This window comes from Herpailurus yagouaroundi, unplaced genomic scaffold, assembly GCF_014898765.1.
Source record: "Herpailurus yagouaroundi ecotype Mexico unplaced genomic scaffold, PumYag 29, whole genome shotgun sequence".
Taxonomy (NCBI): Eukaryota; Metazoa; Chordata; class Mammalia; order Carnivora; family Felidae; genus Herpailurus; species Herpailurus yagouaroundi.
In genome coordinates, this window is record NW_024412377.1 from 113,049,988 (window position 1) to 113,066,397 (window position 16,410).

At 39.0% G+C, this 16,410-nt stretch overlaps 1 protein-coding gene across 9 annotated transcripts in view; it reads left to right on the forward strand.

Annotated features, from left to right (window-relative positions):
• The window catches only part of PDE4D (phosphodiesterase 4D), a 1,431,601-nt gene that overhangs the window by 1,362,278 nt on the left and 52,913 nt on the right, over nucleotides 1–16,410 (forward strand). The window lies entirely within an intron of this gene.

The following is a 16,410-nucleotide window of genomic DNA, read 5'->3' on the forward strand; positions in this document are numbered from 1 at the left end:
CATAATCCATGGAACTAATTTTGATAACTAACACATTTCTGACAGTTGCGGTCTTTGCTCAAAGGGAATTTAAGCATACATATCCCTCTCCACCCAAGTATGTCCAACAGTGTACCTATGTATTGGGTGACCTAAGTGAGAATGGCAGTGCTTTAAGGGTTTAGAACGGGCAGCAAAACTCTCTGTAGGAGGAGAGTGTGATGCTGGAGCCATTTATGAAAAACGAGTCCCTTGGTAACTGAGGTGGACGATATAGAGGCCCAGTACTGCAAAGTCATCCAGGAGGCTATGTGTGTACATTCAGTGTACACACAGAGATGGACCTCATGTGTGTGCAAATAACAGTTTTACTACACCAGGCAGATTCTTCATTTATTTATTCAACAGATTTCTGTTGAGGGGCACTGTTCCAGGAGCTGGGGATTTGGTAATAAATAAGTGGGCCATGGTCTATAACCTCATGGAGCTTACACATAAACTGTTTTGTCTTAAAATATTGTACCATCAGAGGTATTTGTGCCCTGATCGTATGACCACAGTATGTCATTCTATAAACCTTTCAGACATGACTTGGATCTGCAAGAGTTTAGTTTTAAAGCTGCTGGATTTGCAGGAAGAGAGAACTTTGGCTTTAAATGATAGATCACAGAATTTTGAAAAGACCCTCCAGATTTTAATGATTTAACAAGAGCAATGTGCTCAAAGACTATTGAGTCAGAAAAAAAAATATGTAAATATCCATGTATTCAAGGGTATAAATGAGTGGGAGAGGGGGCCAAAGGAGAAGCTCCCCAAAATGACAGTATTCTTCTTCATGGCAGCGAAACCATTTTTTAGTCATGGCTTCCAGGCTAGAGTGACTTTCAAATCTGGCTGGAAAGACAAATATCTAAACCCCAAGGGAAACTCTAGGGTGGTTCTTATAGATGTTTGATGTGTTTTCTATAAATCATTTTGAGGTAGTGCTGGAGCAAGCTCTTAACTAGCAGTGTGTTATTGTACAATATCTTTGAATTATGGTAAGCTGGAAACCAGTCATCCAATATCTAAATTTTAGCCTTTCCTAGATGAACACACTTTATTAACAAGACTAAAATAGAGTCTTAGGTCATAGGTGAATAAGAGTGTTGTTACTGGTGTTTGTATTAGTTGGGATAGTGTTTGGCACAAATACAGATTTAAAATACAAGTGGCTTAAACAAGATAAATGTTCATTTCTCTCTATCATGTTAAAATCTGAAAGTAAGCTGACTAGAGCTAATGTGGCAACACTGTTCCACAAAGACTTCAAGGACACATGTGCCTTTCCTTTTGATGCTGTTAGATGTGACCTGTATGCCTGAATGTAACTCATGGTCCAATATGGCTGCTCTAGCTCCAGCCATCAGTTTCTTATTCTAGCCAATAGGAAAGAGAAAAGAAAGAAAAAGAAAAGATATATGACAGATATCTTTTAATGTAAGCTCCTGAAACTTCCACATAACATGTCTACTTCCAACCCATTTATCAGAACTAACTTTTGTGGTAACATCTGGCTACATAGGAGTCTGAGAATGTTCTCAGTTTTAAGCAGTCATATGCTTAGGTAAAACTAGAATTCTAATAGAACTGATGAAGAAAAGCATCAATGTTAGGGGACAGCTAGCAGTCTCTGCCATTGTGTTGCCTATAATAATGCTGCATGTGTTTTAAACAATGTCAGTCTGCAACACTGTATTTGCAATTTCTTTCATAGTATAATCTTTCACAGTATGAGCTTAGTAGCTACAGTGTCGGGGAAACTTGTGTTGAGTTCTGCTAGAATATTTTACCTGCTCTGGATAAGAGCCTCAAGATTAAATGTGTTAGACTACTGACTAATTATTTTTCATAGTACGTGGCAATTGACTCCCTACCTCAAACTTGCACGTCCACATGGACTTGGGGAAAGGAGAAGCTAGTAGCACAAAGTACAAGTCGTTTGAGTTCTTAAAACTGTTTGATGCTCTTCATGTTCTTACCAACGCATACCCTCATCTAAATTTGAATTATAGGTACATTTAGAACTTACAGGACAGAGAATCCTAAAGTCTCACATGAGAATTACTTTGCTTGTTCAAACAAGATTGCGTCCCAACTAGCATGCCAAAATTTGATAGCTACAAATAGGGAATTCTGAAAGGAAAGGGACACAAGAGGTAATTTCTTTTAAATCTACTGCAGTATCATGGTTTAAGGTAGACAATGGTTACCATTTTGCTGACACGAGGCAGACATGTCACTAAATAGGGAAATGAGCAATCACAGAGCTAATTTAGTTTCCACTGGGGTTTATGGAAGCACCAAAACATGATGTAGCCAAATGTCCCTAAAAGTATGAAGTAATAAAATTTGTTCCCTCATTATAAGAAATTAAAGCCAAGCACAATTGCATCCAATTAGTAAAAAAAAAAAACAAAAAAAAAAAAAACAAAAAAAAAACCTGTTAAAGTGTCATTGTTATTTACTGAATGAATTGAGCTTTCAGATTACCTTGACCAGCTGCATTTTAATTTTTGTCTGTCCCTTTCTTCCAAATCCCATTAGAGGACTTTAACTGATTTTGACAAAATAAGCTATGTTATTAAGGGGCAGTATAACCTGAGAAGCTTAAGTTTAATTTCTAGATTAGAATTTTCAAATGGGCATGTCTTCTAGATTTCAGTAAATGTGGGGTTGTCATTATTAGGAATCCTTTGTTTCTTAGTGTTTCTTAGTGTTTGTAAAAGGTCTACCTAAGATGAAAGGAAAGACTTGAATTTCGAGAATTGATTTTTGTTGCTGTTGTTCCACTGAGAGTGTCTCTCTCAGTAGAGAGAGGTGTCTGTTCTTTCGGGGGCAGTTCCAAAGCTCCTGAATGCAGTGATTGACAGAGCCACCTCCATAGAGGAAAGCTTTGGGCAGGCATAGTGCGCAGACTTCCAGGGGAGGTAGAGCTGGATGGCTAAATGATGTGTGATGGACTGTCCCAAAAGTAGTGTCCATATGATTTAGCATCCAAACCAGAACACTTTTTAGAGTGAAAGGCAGTGCTATTCATAACTACCCTTGAATAACAGATTTAAACCTACTAAATTATAGGCCAGTTGCAATGTATGGACCCCCTACCCATAAGGAACAGATATCTAAGCAAATAAATGTATTAGTATATTTAGGTACCTGGAGAATAAATAGTCCTATAGGTTGCTACGAGGGGAAAAATGGAGATTTGGGTCAGTCTGCCAGTGATTTCTGTCCCCTGTACAAAAGGTCCCGTGATCGTGTAATAGGCAATGAGGTTTCCAAGCCCCTCTACTACGTTAATATTCCTCTAGCAATCTAGTTATTGATTCTCAGATGTGTTGGAAAGTCTGGAAACGTTACAAAAAGTACTCTTATAATAAAGGGAATGTTCCATGCTTTTTCAGTTAAATTCAAAAAACATTTACTGGATACCTTGTATGTGACAGCCAATGTCCAGCACCAGAGATTGAAAAATGAATTTGATATGGTTCCAACCCTGGAGAAAATCAGTCTACTAGTAAACAAATCATTGTGCTAAACTGTTTAGTGATTTAATTACTTGAAGAGTGAAACTTATAATTTGGCTTTCATGCATCACATATGATATTTGCCAGTCTCTATCTTTAGAGGGAACTCCTGCTGGGTGGTAACCTGGATTTTCCCAGTCCCCAACTAACATGAGATATGATGGCAAAGTAAACAGGGTGATCAGGCTGTTTTAGTGATTTTTTTTTTTTTTAAACTCAGGAGTCCTTGTTTTCCAGTCTGCTAATTATATATTTTTTCCAACCAGAAAGTCCTTCCCTACCAGCTGAGCTGTTCAGACCAAATCAGCAAAGACAAGCTACCAGAGATTTAGGGCGTCTGGGTTAAAAAGTATGTTTGTTTAATTAGGTAAATAACTTGAGAGTACTTTCCAGAATTACTGTTCTTGATCACATTAACAAATGCTGAGGAGACCATCAGTCAGTCAGTGGATAAGAGAAGCTGGAAGAAGAGTGAAGCATTGGAGTGAGCTGGAAATCATTCAAAAAGTCCTAATACACTCTATGTGCCTGCATATAAAATTCATCATCATCATTGTTTTTTGGGGCACTTACTGTTTCTCAAGCACTGCTTTACATTCATAATCCTATTTAATCTTCAAAATCACTGTATGATGTGGGTACTGCTTTCTCCATTTACAAATCAGAGAACAGGCTTAGGTAAGTTAATGAGCTTGTATGAGGGTCTCACGTTAGTCTGTGGCAAAGCTTAGGTTTGGAAACAAGGACTACCTCACCCCAAAAACTATTCTCCTGGATTTTCAATCCTTGTAAGGTCCCTCTCTGTACCAGGATAAGTCAGCATATTGTCCATTCAGGGAGTAAAAAGAGCAAGGACCTGGTGGTCTTGTTTCTAAATAAAGGAATGGGTGGGGTTAGAGCTGGAGTAGGGGCTTTCTGCTGGCAGAACCCACACCTTCCTCTAGGACCTCACCACACAGGCTAAATTCAAGGGCCAATCTCACTCAACCTGAAGGAAAATTAATTTAGCGATGGTTACTTGCCTAGATGAATTCATTTCTAAATGTTCATTCCCCACAAAGAGATCACGACTCTGGGGCCATGGAGGCCTGCTCCTGTGGAGGAGGACGAGGATGAGGAGGCAGGCAGAGGCAGCAGCAAGTGAGGAATTCAAGCTGTAAAATACAATCAAGTTCTTAAGGTACTGGGTTTTCTTCACCCACTTATCAGGCAGCCCCAGTTTTTCTCTTCTCCCTCCCACAGTTGCCTCTTTATATTTTTTGAATAAACATTATCATCTTGATGTTCCAGCTTACAGTTGGCTGAGTTTCTACACTGTCAGAGACTTGGGGCCTATTCTTTCCTTTTGCTGCAGTGGTTGTAGCTCCCTATGTCCCTTTCCCCCTCATTCCTAGGCTTCCCCTGGAGAATTTGGAGAGTTAGAGAAGGAAAAGACTCTTTTGTGCATGGTGTGCCTGAGGTCTTATGCCGTGAGCTGGTTCTTGCCCCATCTGAGCCACCAGACCCACTCTTCTGTTGTTGACACACTGTTCTCTAAAGTCCCAGCTAAGTTTGCAACCTCTGACCATGAGTTAGCAGGTAGAGCAGAGCATGGGCAGCCTCTAGGGGAAGCCTGGCTGGATACTCTAAGTTTTCTTGACCTTCTGCATGCTTCTGCTGTTACATACATGCATTTCTTTTGAAATCTCTGTGATTGTTCATTTGTCGCTCACTACCTCTAAGCGGTAGGCTCCTTAAAGCCAGAGATCTGCATTCGGCTCTGTAAGTTTAGTACCTCTTAGCCTACCAGATACTCCCAGCAGGTGTTCAACAAGTATTTGTCTACTGGTTGAATCAAACTAACATTTAACTATATAAGGATGAATCATGTAATAGTCCCTAGTTTCCCAACTTTGTCTGTGGAAAGGACTCAGTCCAGGTGAAACCAAAACAAATAAAGTATGTGGTTTCCCTCCAACTCGGGAACCCATTGCCCTTAATCTCCTCCTGAGTACTGCCTTTCCCTGGATGATCTCAAGACTGACTTCCTCCACCAGAGAACTTCCTGTTATTCCTATGGAGAGTTTGTCGTCTGCTTCTTGCAGAGCTTCCTTTGAAGGAAACTTTGCATAAAGGACTTAGTCTTTGAAAAGTAGGAATTGAATAGATGGAAGGAAAATGGGAGGGCAGTATTGGACCAGCAAGCCACAAACATGACCAAATATGAAGACACGGGACTCTTGCTGACAAAAGGTGGGTATGTGGGTGGGATCAGCCACAGGGGATGGCAAGGACAGGTGGGTCCAGTCAGATGGATTTTAGAGGAGTTCTCAAGAGTCTAACAAGTTTGAATGCTAGCCAATAGGGATTAAAAATCCAGGATTCGGTCTTGCCTAAGGACAGATATTATTATACGAGAGGTGCTTTGGAAACATATGATTTTGTAGGAGGGGTTGACAAAGGAAAAAACCCCTACAAATGGAGGAAACAGATAGGTGTTCCAGGAATTTATTTGTAAGATACTAAGAACTAGAAAGGAAAATGAAGGCTAAGTGGAAAGATTTATTTTTCCTATTCATTTGCCAACGAAAGGGTTAGGATGCATGGCAGTCTTTGGGAAACAGTGCTCCCTGATTGGTTGGGTCTTTAGCAATTGTTAAGTCATAGAGTCAGATGTTTTTGGTCAGGCCTAATTCCTCATAGGACATCTCATTGGGGTCCAGTTGGTCCATGGACAGCTGAGATTATTTGGGCCAGACCAGTTGTGAGTAACCATTGGAACCTGGAAAGGAATCTGCCTTTTGGCTCCAAATAGTCTTTTAACAACACCATATTAGCATCCTAGATTCCAGAAATGCTTCTTAACTTAATTTCTCTACCTTGAAATTATAATGTTCTTATGGGCTTCCCTGAAGTACTGCTCTCAGGAAGGTCTCTGTCACTTGTGCTAAGCACTGTTGATATTAGAAGTTGCAAACTGGCCACTAAGGTCCATAGACTTTTGTTTCGTCCTTAAGATGTTTAACTTTTTTTTGAATTGTTGTCAAAATTTTAAAAATATAGATTTTGCATTAAAAAATTCAAATGCGGGATTCTTTTGAACAGTCTGAAGATCTGGCATCAGTTGGGCAGCATTCCCACATATGACCTCTGAAGTCTCCACCTGCTGCTCCGGAAGTCCCCACTCACCACATCATTCCTTCATTCACATGATGTGTCTGGCTCCCATAGTGAGTGATCCCTGTTTGTGTGTTCAACTGGTAAAACTTGGTGTGCTCCAGAAATTCACACATATTAGGAGAAATGCTTTACAAAGTATCTGCATATTAGATAGCTTGTACTTGAGAAATCCTGGTATTCCACAGACTTTTATTACAAACTGGGATGAAGAGAGAAGAGGGAAAGAAAACTTGTTTAAAAAAATACAAAGTCACCAGAAGTCCATACTACAATCATTACTTTTAGTGGATCTCAAGCTTGTCTTAAGTCAAAAATCTTTTACTCACATTAATACTTTAATAGATCTCAAAGCAAAATTCCCACACATTAAATAAAATAATTCTAGCTAGTAAATATGCCTCAGAGATAAATACATACATACACACATACATGTGTGTGTGTGTGTGTGTGTTGTGTACATGTTTGTGTATGTAACCATTTAGTTTTTAAACAATGGGAATAAAATGCTATGCAATTATTTTTTTCTCTTATCAAGGAGATATCTTTTTTTTTTTTAATTTTTTTTTTCAACGTTTATTTATTTTTGGGACAGAGAGAGACAGAGCATGAATGGGGGAGGGGCAGAGAGAGAGGGAGACACAGAATCGGAAACAGGCTCCAGGCTCTGAGCCATCAGCCCAGAGCCCGACGCAGGGCTCGAACTCACGGACCGCGAGATCATGACCTGGCTGAAGTCGGACGCTTAACCGACTGCGCCACCCAGGCGCCCCAAGGAGATATCATTTAAACATAAACCTGGAATACTCAAAATAAAAGTTGGAGTTACATGATCATGGATGGCAAGATGTGTCCAGATTGCTATGGGATAATATATATTTTCAAAATCTAATCTTCAGAATAAAATAAAACATGAATAGCATGTTTTATTAATCTTGCTTAATAAAACGACTATAGTTTAAATTTCTTAAAGTAGAAGGTATAGTGAATACTAACTGGGTTAATTTTCAGAGAGATCCAGGTGCTGACTACTACTGTTATCAAAAATACGTACAGAATTGTTTTGATACCTTTGTATTTTAAGAAGAGACCGGCGGGGGAGATGCACTGCTGTTGAAAGCAGGTGTTATGTATTACATGTAAGTGACTTGATAAATATTTATAATTTTTTAAACAAATTATGCATTTAAGTTGAAATGAAACAAAAATGAGATAGGCAGATGGAAAGTGATTTTAAAATTATAGTTAGTCTTAAAATTCAAATAAGATGTGGAAAATGGCCAGTGTTGGGGGGGGTGACCTTTGGTAGGATGTATTTTGGGCCCTATTTTGCAAAAGAGAAAGCTGAGGTAGAGAAGTTAAATAATTCATCTAAATTTGCCACATGGTTGCTAAGTTGCAGAGCCAACCGAGGAACCTAGATCTCTGTCTCCAGTGTCATGCTACTTCTGTTGCCCATTACTGTCTGAGTAGGCCACTAAAATGAATACTTCTAGAACTCCCTGCTTACCACTATACATCTGGACTACTGGAAAGGATTCTTAACCTCTGTCCTTTTCACTCTTTTATTTCATCCTCCTGGCCTACCAGTGCACTTATCCAATTCCCTCAATACCCATTAGCTCAAGGCCACGCATTAAAGTGTTCAACCCTATTTCCCTTCTCCTCCCTGGAAGGAGTCTACTCCATCCAGGCTATTGACCGCCCACACACATAACTGTTATTCAGGCTTCACACATTTCTTTCACCTGAAAAGAATGCCGGCTGATACCCTCCTCCCACAGCCATTCAAACCACAGACTTTGTCTAAGACCTACATCCAGGTTCACCTTCTTCCTGGAACCCTGCACGCTTAGCTACAGTACATCTCTCCCCACCCCCTCACCCCCCACCCTCAGCTCTGAACTACAGTAGCACTTACATACTGAATGATTTCTACGCCTCCTCACAGTTTCTCTAGGCAGCAGCTGGTCACGTGTCTGATTTTCTCAGCGGGATATTGTAAGTTCCTTCCCAGGTCCAGGCCGCTGAATCTTTCATGTTCTTGCATTTCACAGCCACCAGCACATCAGAGACTCAATAAATAGCTATAGATTTTTTTAACCGCTCTCTTTCTGGGGAAAGGAAAAAGACAAAAAAAGAAAGGAAGGAAAGGATGAAGATTACTCTCTATTTCTCAACAGTACACAAAGCTCTGAGGAGGGGAAATTAGATGTCGAAAACATGACAGATTGCAAATACATGGAAGCCTACAAAAGGTATATATTGTGTTTATGTTTTTGGACTCATCTAATATGGTACAGAACAAACTTTCCCAAAGTACCCTTCAAAAGATGATAATGGTTGCATGAGAAAAAAACCTGTTTCAGGATCAAATAAGTTTAGGTAATATGTGTTAAATGACATTAAACAGGTTTCTTTGCTGTGCAACTTATAGTTTTTGGTAGGTTCATGTCCATTACAAAGGACAGCAAAGAGACTACAAATATAACATTTCCCAAACTTGTTTGACTACACAATTCTTTTGGTAAGAAGAATCTTATAAGAGTAATAATCAGTTGAACATTCTTTGGGAAATATTAGAATGAACTTCCCAGTAACCTCATAGTAAATGGTGTTCTTTTATTAACCCGTGACTTACCTTATACATATTTTTTATACACAGTGATTTGACATGATTGGTGTGGTCTTATGAAGGCTATTCTAGATCGTAGATTCCTTGTTAATATTCAGCCCAGAACTGGTTAATGGTTGGGTGTTGATGGTAATGATAGGAAAAGTAATTGGTTAAGGATTGAGAACCTGTGAGAGAAGAAGAAACCTTTCATGTGTTAAATGCCTTATTGCAGATTAACTTATTTAAACAACCTCATATGGTGAGTCAGAATAATAATTGCTATTGATTGAGTACCTACTATAAGTCAGATATGGCCCTTGGGATTTTTCATGCATTTTTAAATGCATTTCTCATAAAACTTCCCAACTTACTTATAAAGGTTTGGATATTTAAATGGCTAATTTAATATAACACAACTAGAACAATCGCAAAACCAGAATTCAAATTCTGGGTGACTCCAAAAGCCATGCTCTTTTTGATCTGTCATACTACCCCTGGTAGGAAACTCTATAGGTTGTAGATTCTTGTACATGTGTAAAAAACTTTCCTATCCAAATCTAAATATCCCTAGATACTCTCATACACCTAGAAAACTAATTTCTTTTAATTAAGTTTGTGCATGGACCAAACTTTTTACAAGTATGCAAGCCAAGTATTCCTAATGTGGTTCTGAGTTCTGAAACTTGCTCTGTATTATGCATACATTTAACAAATGCAGGTTTACCAGTAGGCCAACATGGCTTCTCACTCACATGTTCTACTTATAGCACAAGTAGTGAGAACAAAAATTGGACATAATAAATTACCCTTCTGAGACTCTGTTTATAGCCTTAATGTTTAAAAGAGCCTACTGTTTCTTTGGACACATGTTGTGTAATTTTTTTTTCCTAGCCCTGACTTCAATTCCTTTAAACGAAATGAGTGACCCTTTGGCATTACTTCTCTTAGGTATTTCACAATGAGGGGAGTAAGGAAACAAAGAGGGCAGCAGAGGTACTGACTCTGAATGAAAGATTCTTGATGAAAACAAGTATTTTCTCCTCCCTATTCAGATAGGAATTCTCAACCTGGAGTCCATGGTGACTTCAGGGAAGTCAGTGAATACTTTGAAAATAAAAAAGTTGATCATACCGACTTGTGTCCAGTTTTCTAGGGAGATTGGCATCAGATTCTCAAAGGTTTATTGAACTTCTGAAAAGGTTAAGAAGCACCGTGCCTTTTAAAGTACAAGAAATCAGGAGAACCTGGATGTCTCAGTCAGTTAAGTGTCCGACTTGGGCTCGGGTCACGATCTCACAGTTCATGGGTTCAGGCACCGCATTGAGCTCTGTGCTGACAGCTCAGAGTCTGAAGCCTGCTTCAGATTCTGTGTCTCCCTCTCTCTCTGCCCCCTTCCCCCACTCACACTCTTTCTCTCTTTCGCTCTCTCTCATAAATAAACATTAAAAAAATTTAGGGGCGCCTGGGTGGCGCAGCCGGTTGAGCGGCCGACTTCAGCCAGGTCACAATCTCGCGGTCCGTGAGTTCGAGCCCCACGTCAGGCTCTGGGCTGATGGCTCGGAGCCTGGAGCCTGTTTCCGATTCTGTGTCTCCCTCTCTCTCTGCCCCTCCCCCATTCATGCTCTGTCTCTCTCTGTCCCAAAAATAAATAAAAACGTTGAAAAAAAATTAAAAAAAAAATTTAAAGTGCAAGAAATCAAAAGATATACCTTCCACCAGTGTCTCCTTTATGGGCAATCATTTACAGAGGTCCTCTTTCCTTGTGAAACATCAGAACAAAGATCAGGAAATGAGGATGATGGAATGTGCAAGATAGAATAGTGAGCAAGGAATTAAGTAAAATTTTTACAGAAAATAAATATATCATATAATATAACTGGTCAATACAATATAAAGACTAAGAAGTGGTTCTTAAGACAGGAAAGTCATGTTCTAAGGAAAACGTAGAAACGAAAAACCAACAGTGTGTGTATGTGTGTGTGTGTATGTGTGCACGCACGTGTGCGTGTGTGTGGCACAGGGATGGGAAAGCAGATGGGAATGTGATGATGGAGATGAAACAGTGAAAACATAGAATAATCACATGGAGAGGGGATAGACAGTATTTAATTTTGTTATATGGAGAGAGAAATATACATTTAAATGCGTCTGCTAGAAAGTAACATGAGCACTACAGATTGGCTAGACTTAGAATTAGCAAGAGTAAGTAGGAGATTCAGTATACCCGCAGTTTTAATTTACATTCTCCTGATCTTGGGAGGATGGCACATGACTTTTAGTTCATTCACCTGTTATCCCCAAGCTGCGTACTAGTGTATTGATGGGTTCTTTCAAAATTTCTTTTGATTTTGTAAAGATCATTTTATGTATGTATAACCATATCTATCATTTTAAGCATCATATTAACATTGCTCTCCAGAAAGACACCATGGTGTACTTAACCCAAGTTCTGGCAATGTTAGTTCCTGACATTCTTTATTTTTTTTTAATTGTTTGACATTTATTTATTTTTGAGAGACAGAGCACTAGTGAGGAGAAGGGGGAGCAGAGAGAAGGGTAGACAGAATCCAAAGCAGGCTCCAGGCTCTGAGCTGTCAGCACAGAGCCCAACGCGGGACTCGAACTCATGGACCATGAGATCATGACCTGAGCCGAAGCTGGCCACTTAACCGACTGGGCCACCCAGGCACTCCCGTTCCTGACATTCTTTAAAAACAGACAAGTAGGAGAGGTAGAAAGCAGTAGACTGAGCCTAAGAGATAGGTAGAGATGAATATATCTAGAGAGCCATACCCAGGAAACTATTACTGCTTGAATATTACTTGCAAAGAAATATTCTTTTGGTCATAATACATGTGTACTTATTGGTTATTTACTCACAAATATTTATTGCGTGCCTGTAAATGTCAGGGAATGGTGTATTTAAATAGCTTTCTTTTATTCTCCAATAGCCTACATGCTATCTCCTTTCAGAATGCTTTCTACAATATAGTATGCTTAAATCATCTCCAATGTCAAAGTCTAGCTTTTCCTTGGATAAGGGACACACTCTTTTAGTCACCTTGTTTTTATAGACTCTAATAAAGTGCATGACACATAGTTGGTGCTAACCAAATGTTTGTTGAATTACTGCTGGTTGTAGAAGTCAATTGAAACCTAATATTGTGTTTATTTCATTATAAAAATTCTACTAGAGCCTTAGATGGCATTAGAAAAAAAAAAAACAACAATAGATGGTAGGAAGACAAAGGAAGAAAAGAAACCTCACAAAACCATGTACATCTTCCCTTTGGAGGTTTCTGGAAGTACTAAGTGAAATTTTATATATTTCATAAGATTTTTAAAAACTTCAAAACAAGAACTTGATGTCAGTAATACACTTGGCAATGAGAGCAGCTTGCCACTAGCAAGGCTCTGCTTAAACCTGTTACATGTATACATTGAAAGTGAATCCAATCCCTTCATGTATTTCCCATCAGATAAAGTGTATAGAAGGGAAAAAAAAACAAAAAACGTAAGTCAGCAAAAGTTAGAGCTAACCTGGACAAATCTTCTACTGTAGCAAACTCAGGGAGTAACTCCCTTGAAGCAATACATGGTGAAATAGGAATCATTTGCCTCCAGTTCTACCTACTTTAGACACTATTAACTCCATCCTTAGGAACAAAGAGGGAATTTTGGTGGGAATTAGGATGGGAGAAGCTGGACCTGATTAGGAAGATACATGTATTTAAGTATTTGCTTTCTGAAGATATTTAGTGAAGTTTCTTTTTAACAATAATCTGAATCAACTGTTAGTATTTATATTTATATTTTAATTAAATGTGAACAAATGGTACCCAAAGTGATTTTTTTTTTTTTTGTACCTGTTCTCTTCATTTACACCGATAGGCCTGTCTAGGAATTATCACTAACTTACATGGACCTTTAATCATTCAAATACGGGCCATAAAAAAGAACCAATATCCACACAATTACACATCAGTTAGAATGGATCCTTTCATCTCAATAGTCAGCTTTGTTTTAAGCCGTGGAGAAGAGTAACTGGCTGAACGTTTCCCAAGAAAACCACCTCAGCCTCTAGCTAACTGCTGTGGCTCCAAGGCGATGACTTTTTTCCCCTTTTCAAAAGGAAGCTGCTGCTTCAGCATCTTCTCCGGGAGCCCCTGGCACTGTTTCAGGCCATGTGTCAGGGGAACCCTTGATTGCATCACAGTGACGGAAGCCTAGTGCTGGCCTGCAAGAATTGAGGACTGTTTGTTCACAGAAGATCCTGAGCAGAAACACAGGTGTGACATAGTTCAAGGGTGGCTTGAAAAAACCAAAAAAAACACAAAAAACAAAAAACAAAAAATGAGCACTGCTGTAGGAGGGGACTTCCAAGAGCTCAAGCTATTTCTCTGTTGCTGTTTGATAGTCCTCTCCTAGCTTTGATGGGATTTAGCTAACAGTTGTTGCTTGGGCATTTTTCTCCTTGCAGTTCCTTGACTTAGCAAGATTTTGGATGGTTGAAAAAAAAAAACAAAAACCTCTCATATAGTGTTTTCAAGTAGTGCCACACTGAATACTTTGGAGAGAAAGCATTTTATTAATGAATGCGGTGTATGTTCTTGGTAAAATCCAAAATTAAACTAGGTCACTGTTTTTGTCCTGCTAGCTGTCGATGACGTTTAGGTGTGTTGTTTGGTATGGTGACTCAATTTCCTGTAGGATAGCTGGCAAGTCCACAGTGAGGTTTTTTTAGTGGGGATGAAAAGGTCAGTCACTCAATGTCTTAGAACATTTGGGGTTAAAATTCCTAAAAGTTAAGATTTAATAATGATCCTTAAAAATTGTGGCTGGCCATATTGCCTATAAACCTAGGAATTTGGAAAAAGTAGTATTCTTAGCTCTATGGTAATATCAGCAATAATTCCTTATTTGAACAACAGTTTTATAGAACAAACGTCTTTGCTCTGTCAGTAATTATTTTCTTGGTTATTGGTAGGTAGTGACCACTCTCTAAATTTATACAATGCATGCAGAAGTGGGTAGAACTTAACATATACATGTGTACCACACTATTATTGTACCCAAATGCTGATTGTCAAAATGGCTAATTTTTGATATGAACATAAAGTAGATCTTCTGAAATAAGTTGTCCCTCTTGTTGCTATTCTGCCTTCTTAAGGTCAAGTCCCATATTTAAGTGTATGATGTCTTGAAGCATTGAAACTTGACTGAATTACTTTTCCCCCATGATGATTAAAAAGTAAATACTGAAATATAATATGTGGCACCACATTCAGCTATGCCCAAGACCTGTATTTCTGAAAAGTTTGAGAAGTTGGTGAAGATGAGGAGAAGATTACTTACACTGGGAAGATCCCTTTGGGGCTCAGACTTTGAAAGATATGGAGTGAAGGGAGAGGAACATGGAAAACCAACCCTTAGAGGTGCGGAGAGAAGATTCCTGGCTTCTTTATGTTGCCAGTGACTGGAGAGATGGCAATGAACAATGGTTTTGCATCTCTAACCCACTGGATGTGCTTACTATAGACAACTCAACCTAAAATAAGTTAATTTCCTTTCTAAATGTCCTGCATCCTTATTTTATGCAGTAGAGGCGGAAAAAAGCAAAAACAAAATAAAACCATATAGTAGACATACTACCATTTCAACTAGGTTATTCTATACTTGCATATGGAAGGTATTAAGTAAAATGAAATTGGGTTATGGTCATAGGCTTAATTATTGTTTGTGATCCTTAGGGTATGGGATTACAAGGGACTTTCTACGTTGTGTCATGTTTCTCTTTTTCCATTTTTATAAGAATCATTTAATATTTTTATATTCTTATAATCAGGGAAAGGCTACACAGATAAAATACTTTATTTTTATTATTTTAAATTGTCTTTAAGGTTGTTACTTTTGTTAGGGGAAATAAAGGTCCAGTCTTACTCTTTAATTTACCTTGCAAGATTTAGGCAGCTGTTGGTGCACCTAAAGTATATATTTACAGAGATTGGTGCTTAAAAGAAAAAGGAATAAAAAAGACAAATTTTAACCTAAGTCCCTAAAGTGAATACCAAACAGTCCAAGAATCCTTGATAACAATGAGCCATGTAGCAGATGTAGCAAATACTTTGAAAGTTATTCTAACTTTTGCAAATGCTGTATTAAAACCTATCTGGTAAATCCCAGGAGCCAAGATTCAGTGTGCGAAGTTCTTTGTTGTCCCACTGATCTTTTATGGAGTCTAAATTTCAAGGGCAGAATTTCTTCTCCTTCAATTCCTGTAGATTTGAAGACAAAGAAAAGGGATCTCACCGACCTCACTTAAGCTTTTCAGTGTAGTCTTTGTAATTGACAAGGACCAAGTTTTTTAAGATGCGACTCTGGAGTTTGGATTATTTTCCCCCCTGAAAGTTTTGTTTATCTGCTTGCTAATGCAGTAAAGTTGTCTGCAATTGATCCTTTTATGTAGTCTGCCTGTGGTCCCTAGGGTCAGCTTTGGTAAATGGAACCAGCTTCCATATGATACCTTTGGATATGGTCTTTTCATTTTCTCACCTTTGTAGTTTTTTGTGCGCAGGGTGGGCAGAAACACCCTTCCAGGCTTCTTCCTTTGGCATTACAAGATCATCCTGGTCTCTGATTTGCAGTCCCAAGCACGGAGGAAGCATGTATGCAGGACATGTGTCACCTGCCCATATTATATGGGCATTCACATTGCTGTTCCTTTAAGAGTACTCTTAGTTCTCAGCGTGAAAATACAGCATATTGTCAAATCTGTAAATTCTAAAGCCTCCAACATTGTTTTTGTTTGCTTCTTTATGTCCACGCCAAAATGTAGAGGCCTGGTACTTAGCAGGGGCCGGGCTGCGTACTGAAAGAGTCTGGTTTCAACAGAAAGAATTTTATTCCCCTAACTACCCTGTCCCCTTGAAGCAGGTAAATCCTAAGTCTTCAGAAACGAAGCTTCAAGAATCCTAAAACCCAAGCCCACAAAAAACGATCGCGCGGGTCCTAAATAACCTTGTTTGTGCCGCCCGTCGGACTCTCCCGCGAAACCTCGCAGGTGGCAGCCGACGGTCGGCACAAACAAGG